The 8,404-nt window shown below is 39.2% G+C and overlaps 1 long non-coding RNA gene across 1 annotated transcript; it reads left to right on the top strand.

Annotated features, from left to right (window-relative positions):
* The first annotated feature begins 1,409 nt into the window (after positions 1-1,409).
* Positions 1,410-7,652, top strand: LOC117824371. The gene is made up of 2 exons (XR_004633573.1): positions 1,410-1,626; positions 6,632-7,652. It is a non-coding gene; the product is annotated as an uncharacterized LOC117824371 (long non-coding RNA).
* Positions 7,653-8,404: the final 752 nt, after the last annotated feature.

The raw sequence follows: 8,404 nt of genomic DNA, 5'->3' as shown, positions 1-8,404 counted from the left end.
GTGCCTCTGACGCTGTCGCTTTGCCTTTGGAAGGAGCCAGACGTAACAAATGGAGAGCTCATTAGCATTTGACCTCCACATTACGCTTTGTTTACCTGCCTCTCCTCACCTCTACATCTCCTCAGACAAAATCAGGGCTTTCTCAGTCAGGCTCCGACTGTGACACAGTTTTGTTTCAGGGTGGTAAAGGTAAGTAGCGCATTTGCATTGCAAGATTTCTAAAACATTTCCAGCATGCAGAAACAAGGGGAGAGAGAGGGGGGGGTGCTCTGCTCCTCTGGGACAGAGACACTCCCAGACGCTGTCGGCGGGGCTCTGGAGTCCTGACAGCTGCTTAAATCCCCTGAGATGATGAGAAGAAGTAAGAACAAAAGTTACAGTAAAGAGTCATAGGAGCTTCCTAATGTGTGAAGGGAAGATGTGCTTGGGCTTGAACTTGTTGACTAATTGTTGATGACTAGAAATGTCACAAATGCTTGATTAAACAAGGAATTTAGGTGTGAAATAACAACTCATGCTTGCAAACAACTCTGTCTTTGTTAACCTATGATAATATCATTACAGAAAAACATCCAAGAGCCAAATTAAGCAGCTAGAGGTTTTCATAAGTGGTCCTAATATAGTACAAATGTTTGATTGGGGTGATTTTAGTAAACAGGTCCAAAAGCTTTTTTTTTTTTTCAACATCAAACAAAATGAATGGTGAATAACATGCACCAAAGGGGTCTAATTTGAACCTGGGCTGCCCACTTGATAACTAAAGCCTCTGTATGTGAGACACAGGATTTTAACCACTGAGCTAAATCAACATGTTTGCCCCTTTTCATAGGTATTCATATCATAAAACTAACAAAACAGTGAAAATGTTCCCCAAATAAAGGGACTGTTTAAAATAAGTCTGAGTAGGGGTTGAGGTAGGAAGGGATGAGTAGGGGTTGAAATAACGAGAGATTAGTAGGGGTCGAGATAGGGAGAGATGAGTAGGGGTTGAGATAGGCAGGGATGAGTAGGGGTCGTGATAGGCAGGGATGAGTAGGGGTCGAGGTATGGAGGGATGAGTAGGGGTCGTGGTAAGGAGGGATGAGTAGGGGTCAAGATAGGGAGAGATGAGTAGGGGTTGAGGTAGGGAAGGATGATAAGGGGTTGAGGTAAGGAGGGATGGGTAGGGGTCGAGATAGGGAGAGATGAGTAGGGGTCGAGATAGGGAGGGATGAGTAGGGGTCGAGGTAAGGAGGGATGGGTAGCAGTTGAGGTAAGGAGGGATGGGTAGCAGTTGAGGTAAGGAGGGATGGGTACTAGTTGAGGTATCTGAATAATAGAGGAATATGGAATAGGGAGGTTGAGACTCAGAGTGGGGACTCGTCTCGACACGCCTCTAGTTCTGTAACCCCTTCTGTTCCTGTATTAAGAGGATATGAGAGAGACAGGAAAGAAGAAGGGATTGGGGGGAAGGAGTATGAGTTAGGCAGACTCATTTTCACAGGTGCAGATAATTTAACATGTGAAAGAGATAACAAGCTGCAGGTGTTTAGATTGGTTTTTGGAGGCTTGGTCATGTTCCTGAACTTGCGTTACACTAACTTCATTTAAATCCATACCAACGAAGTGAGACGTGCTGGATATAAGGTATGAGAAATAGAAAATTGTGTGAAAAGTAAATTAAATACTGCAGAAAACTTTCCCATGTGAAAAAGTAAAACATTATTACAATTGTAATTATATGCTTTGTGAAACATTAACATTTCCACGTTTCATGGGTCATGCATACAGTGTGTGTAAAGAGAATCAACAAGTAATGAGGACCTGGCAAACATCCAAATAAATTCACTTTTACCACGCACACACACACACACACACACACACACACACACACACTGAATCACCAGGCGTGGGGGTGTGGCAGGTAGCTGTGTGTGCTGCAGTTAATTGCGCAACGAGAAACTGTTCTCTAATTTATTTCTCGCCTGTCCATACAAGAGTGATCATGAAACCCCATTCATTTCACAGAACACAATTTTCATATTTAATGAGCATGACTCCAATACAATTACAGTAATTAGTCAAATCTCACTCACAGCCAATGGAGCTCGCCACCATTATTAGTGGATCTTATTAATGATGTTGCACATGTGCTGCTCACAGGGTAATTGAGGGCATGTGTGGGTACGGGAACAGGGGTACTGGGGATTGGAAAGCTGTGCTGCTGTTAGCTTTTTCTTCTGTCTATACTGGGCTTTATGTTAAATGGAAGTCTGCTGATGTGAACATATTGAGATCTTTAAACATGGTGGCAGGCGGTGCTGGTTGCTGCAGTAAGTCCTCTTGTAGCTCTACATAGGATTACCTTGGTATCTACATGAAATAGATTCAACTGCTGAATGTAGAAAGACACATTGGTTTGTTGGTCCATCAGCTGGCTGGATGGTTGGTATTTCATAAGCTTCATAAACTCGTATCAAAAATAGCCTCAATAATGTATTTTTTTATTTACATATGTATCTAATAGTAAGCAGAAGATTGTGTTGCGTAAACATTCTTGATACTGGGTACTGTTTTTTTATAACTATTTTCTTTCTTTTTTACAATCCTTATAATTTAAGTGTCTGTTGCTTGTATTCAATGCTGCTCACAGGTGCCTTAAATTGCCTGCCAGGGACAAATTAAGTTTTTGAATTGAATTGAATTGTTTTGCTTTGAGAACAAGTAGGAGCATCCCAGCTAGCGTTGCCAATGATTATTGATTAACTTACCATTCAGTGATCGATTGAGATGAATAATATTTTGAATGCTGGTCCTTATGCCTCCTCTAATTAGGAATCAGAGAGTAAAACCTAGTAAAAAATAGTAGGATTAAAGCCCAACAGTTGTCAGGCACCATACTGGAAATGGAGATTTAACCTAACTTTTAATCAACCTAAACACAGGCTAAGAGTTAAGACCAAAGAATTGTATAAAATATGGACGTAGGATCCGTGACTTCACCCATCTGTTTCTGAAGCGTTGTTTGAGGCAAATCGTCGGCGGCAGCCATATTGCTGCTGTCGAGCCAGTGTGAGGTAAAGAGGCGGGCTTTTAGCCTCCTAGCCAACAGCTACAGCGTTCCTGCAATCAGCTGTGCCTCTCATTGGAAGACTTGTAATCTAAATATCTTCGGAATTGCCATGATAGAAAAAAAATCACCCCCCCTCACAGTGTTTGCTAATTAAAAAAAAGAGCTATCCAGACTACACTTGTCTTTGTACCCGGCTGTAAACATGTTTATTTCTGCTGTAAAGATTGGGCTTTTAACATTCATGTGTATGTGACTTCCGGTACTTCCGGAGCCAGCCTCAAGCGGATCCTTGATGAACTGCAGTTTTTAGCACTTCCGCTTTGGACTGATATTTTCAGACCCGAGGTTGCCGCTTGGTTAGGACTGAGGTGGGCCTTTAGCCTCCTGGCAAATAGCTACAAAGCATCCACCTGTCAGTCCACCCATACAAGCCCCGCAATAATTCAAAGTTGTGTCCAGAGAGTTGTCAATCAAAATGGGATAAATCACACTCACCAGCCTTCAGAAATTAGCTACATAATCAGATTGTTATCCTTTTTTTTTGTGATACACTCTGATTTATGTGGATACATAATGACACACTCAGCTTTGATTTCTCATATGCGTTTTCACTATTTAAATCCAAATATCCACAGGCTTTAAATAATTGCATATCAGTTCCCAGGATCACTATCATGCTCCGGCCCCAGGAGGATCACAACAAAAAAGACAAAAGGTAGACTCAGGGAGGAGAAGCCCATTTGCTGTGAGTGATGATACTGCAGTGTCTGACATTTTAGAGGTTTGTAGAGCTTCTCTTTCCAGATGGATCCTTATTAAACCTATAGAGCTGTATTGTTTCTGCAACAAGAATATGCAGCAGTAACATCTACACCTGATATGGGAAAATAAATTGTATGCAGATTTTTTTTCTTTATGGTGCAGCTGAGATGAAAATATCTTAAATGTAGATGTATTTCAAAAAAGGTAGTTCAGGAACACAAGGCAACATGCTGCTCATCATTGTTCATTGTTTGTATGGTTGATGTTAATAAGAAAGAAATAATCAAATAAAAGTGACTTAATGGCCTCTTATCCAATTAATGACCGTGTCACGGCTAAGTTAATGAATATGATGCCATAACAAAAAACTCTATTAACACAGCATAATTAGTGGAACATGGTGGAATAAGACAGCTACAGTGAATATGCTTTGGTGTTTTTATAATTAAACATGGGAAATGACAACAATTAAGCCCCATCTTAAACCCTAGCCTCATTCAAACTAGAGAGGACATCCATTGTTTTAGAGAAAGCTCTTGAGACAAGCTGTTGTTGTGTGTGAAGTTTGAATCACAGTTCAAAGACAAGAGCTGAAAGTGAGGGAGGTCACGACAACAATGTGGGAGATTGAGGGAGGCCTGACTCACACACAGCTACAGTAGGTGCCATGTTTTTATAGTGTACAGAGCTAGATCCATTTTAAATGTCACAACCCAGAGTTTCTGCCTTTGCCACTCAAGAGAAAACATAAGGGATTAGGTCTTAATTGGGTAATTTTTCTGTAGATTATAGTTCCATATGGCAGCGTATTGTTGTTGCCCTGACAATATTCCAAGCACAAAAACTACACCTTTTTTTTGTCTAACACAAAAGAATATTTTCTCACATACAAATAAGGTACTTGATTGATCAGGAAAATTTTATATTTTTTCAACAAAAAAAAATCAGCTTTATTATAGTTTGCAGAAATGTGCTGCTGTTAGATTCAGTTTGTTTTTCTCTTTATTTCCTGTAAACATGCAATGATCAATAATTTAAACCAAGTAGATGTAGTCAGACGACAGAAAATGTAGTTGGTCATCCTCTTAGGTCCAGACTGAAAGTAAAACCTAGTAAAAAAAATAGCTGGCGCCATACTGGAAATGGAGATTTAACCTAACTTTTAATCAACCTAAACACAGGCTAAGCGTTAGAACTGAGGCGGACTTTTAGTCTCCTGGCAAATAGCTACAAAGCACCCACCTGTCAGTCCACCCATACAAGACCCTTATCCTGAAAATGTATGTTTAACTCTCAGCCTTGATAAAATCAAAACGGATGCATTGTGAATACTAATCCCTTGCACTGTGTATGAATACATAAATTAGCTACTTACCAAACACAAGTTTTTGAACCAGGCTGTCAAAATGTTTACATCTGTTTGAAAATGATTTTAAAATGGAAACTAGAGAATTTGTTGGCTTATTGAGTCTGCCTTCAGTGGACACTCAAGGAACTGCAGTTCCCTGGTGGTGAAGTACAAAATAAGTCACGACAATCAACCAAACTTGACAGCTAACATCACTGTTAGCTAAGAAATGATGGTGTATCTAGCTTACTGTGCAGTTCAACCAAACAGCAGAGTTAGCTGGTACTGGGTTTTAATGTTTATGTTAGCTGTTGTTTAATGGTGGCGGCTATTTGCCAAATATGTCTTTTTAACCAGAAATATGGCTAAAAATTCATCCAGACTTGAGCTATCCACATATTTTTCAGTTACTGACCAATTAAGGCATCGTGAAAAGATGACAGTTTGTACCCTGCGTTATAATTGGCACAATGCTGTTAGACTATAGCTAGCAATGAAGTAGGGGTGAGTATTGCCAAAAACCTCATGATACGATACGCATCACAATACTTGGGTCACGATACGATAGTATCCGGATATATCACGATATCACAATATTGTGATATATTGTGATATTCTACACAGTAAACTAAGAAAAAATAGGGATGGTGTATATGTAAATCACACTATATTACTCAAAATTGAAAGGACAAATTAAGTCAAAACTATTTAATTGAAAACAACTTTTCCACTTTATTGTTTTTGAAATACTGAAGTTGTATTTCAGTTCCAACTCGGCTAAAATGTGAATTTTTATTATTACGAAAATATCGATATTAAGAGTTTTTTACAATGAAGTGTAATGTCAGAGGAGGAAGGCCACCATTTGATTAAGGGGAATAGCTAGTGTTTCTAGATTGAATGAAATGTCCACATGACGATTGAATGGACACCCAATACTATTAAATTTAAGTGTAAATCCAGTGTGTTCTATGTAACTTACCTGAAACAGCAGATAGACAATGTTAGCAAAGAGCTGGTGAACACATTGTAGCATTTAGAATCCAAAGAAAAATCAACAAAGACTATGAAATGAAATGTATGCTAGTAAAGCAGCCACCTGTAAATGCATGATAATGTTGCGAACACATGTTCTAAATCGTATTTGTGTTATAAGAGCTTGTGGCATTTCTGCAGTGGGATTTAAATATCAGTGATTGCAGGTTTAAGTCCCATGAAAATAACTTGACCTTGATGTTTTATTCCAGCTGTTGAAAGTGCTTTATGTGTGTAGCAAATGTTCTCACATGGCCTTTTTCAAGCCTGTGTATCAGTACTAACAGTTTGGTGGTTGTTGATGCATCTCATTGTGAACCTACCGATTATTCTCACCGCAGCATGCTGGAGGGCAGGCCTTATTAGTGATGTGCTAATGTGACATTAATTGCTTTTAGTTTTTCACTCCATTAAGAGGCTGCTATCTGTTTCAGGAGCTTGGCCAGATGGTTTATCGGCTCTGCTCCGGCTGTGGTGTTGCTAATGGAGTGAAGCACGGAGCTGTAAAATAACAACAGCAACAGGCTACAACGAGGAACACCCATGACTGAACATTAAGTGTGGAGGTATGGAGCATCTGTCACACTGTGAAAAGCAGTACAAATGGTTTGAAAACGAGGTGTGTTAGTTGTCAAATTGAACCTGACATGACCCAATCTGACAAAAATACAGAAAAAGTCATGTGTAAAGCCAAAAAAAGGAAAACCTTTGACCTCAAATAGATCAATACGTTGGTTTAAAGTATTTTCAAGCTTTTGTTGAAGAGCAGTGATAAGTCTTCTTTCAAATTATTGGCAGCAATTGACTATGTGCTGAAAATAAAGCAGCTGCATTGAGCAGTAAAGCCAAGAGCAGGGTCAAATGCTAAATAAGAAGACATTGGCACTGGAGACACCCTGGGGAAACCTCTTCCTCTGTGTCCTTATTCTCTTCCTCCTCCATCCTCACTCTCCCACCCACCACCCCTCACCCTCTCCCCTACCTTGATGCCAAACCTCCATGACCTAGGCCAAGATCAATAGTGCAGTTTAAAGAGGATGGACTGTGTAAATAGAGACGATGGATCCTGCCGATGAGGATGCCCTGACCACTGATGGCCTCTGACGGCTGCGGTAGCATTTGATCAAGTCCAGCATTGATGGCTGTCAATACGTTCAGCATCAGAGACGTTTGGATCCTGTCAGGAGGACATCAGGACTGTAAAATGTTTAGAGGTTGGATCCAAAGATGAGTGGTCAATTTTTTAGATAATTTTCTGTTTGAGTGCTACAAGTGAGTGAGGCCTTCAGGGATGTGGAGTTAAAGGCAGATATTGGAAAATGGACACTCAATAACAGTTTCCCATGAGTGTCCGCGTGTGCACATTCACCTTGTTCAGTTCAGAGCGACTGAAGCATAAAGTCATCCGTTTAATATGCATCTTACAAATTAAAAAAGCAACGGTAATCACATTGAGCTTTAACAGTTTAGGAACTTAATTTACTAACTGGACGTGCTTCTTTTCTTTGTATTTAAAGTTTAATCCTTTAGACTTCTAGCTTGAGGAAACATGAAGTGATGACATTCCTTTGGATTTTAGGGAGCAGGGATGGGCTTTCTTTGTTCATTATTCAGAAAATTATCAGCACACCAATTCCCTTGATTTCCTGTTAATAAAAGAGGAGTGGAATAAAAACACTTCATGGCTTAAAATGACTTAATGCATACATTTCTCTCTGGATTGAATATATAATTAGTTAAACTATAGATTCATTGTAACAGCCTGATCAAACCTTTGGCATTCCACTTGAAATGGCTCATTGTCCGTTCCAGTGAATAGATACTTTATGAGCTTAATTGAGTGATTAATTAGTATCTTGTTATTAGAGAAGACCTATTTTGTGTTGGTATTTCAATACAAATGTTTTCAGTATGAAAGCATAGGGAGGAATCAATCAGAAATGTGTGGATGTATGGTTCTTTGATGACACTAAATTAGCTGTTTACTTTTTTACAATAGTTATGATTCAGCAGGTTGGAATTCCTCAAACAAAACCTGGATTTAATACAAATTTTAAAGTGACTTTTGATATATAAGATGTTTCTCTTTTTTTTGAGGACTTGCATTACAATGTAGGAGGATATATATATATACTGTTAACTTGATAAAATCTTGAGTGTCAGTCTAACACTGTTTCAAAACCTTTTTCAGCATTTGATGTGAGTTG

This window comes from Notolabrus celidotus, chromosome 13 (assembly GCF_009762535.1).
Source record: "Notolabrus celidotus isolate fNotCel1 chromosome 13, fNotCel1.pri, whole genome shotgun sequence".
Lineage (NCBI taxonomy): Eukaryota > Metazoa > Chordata > Actinopteri > Labriformes > Labridae > Notolabrus > Notolabrus celidotus.
The sequence above is the reverse complement of the archived record's forward strand: the minus strand, read 5'-3'. Positions and strand labels throughout refer to the sequence as shown.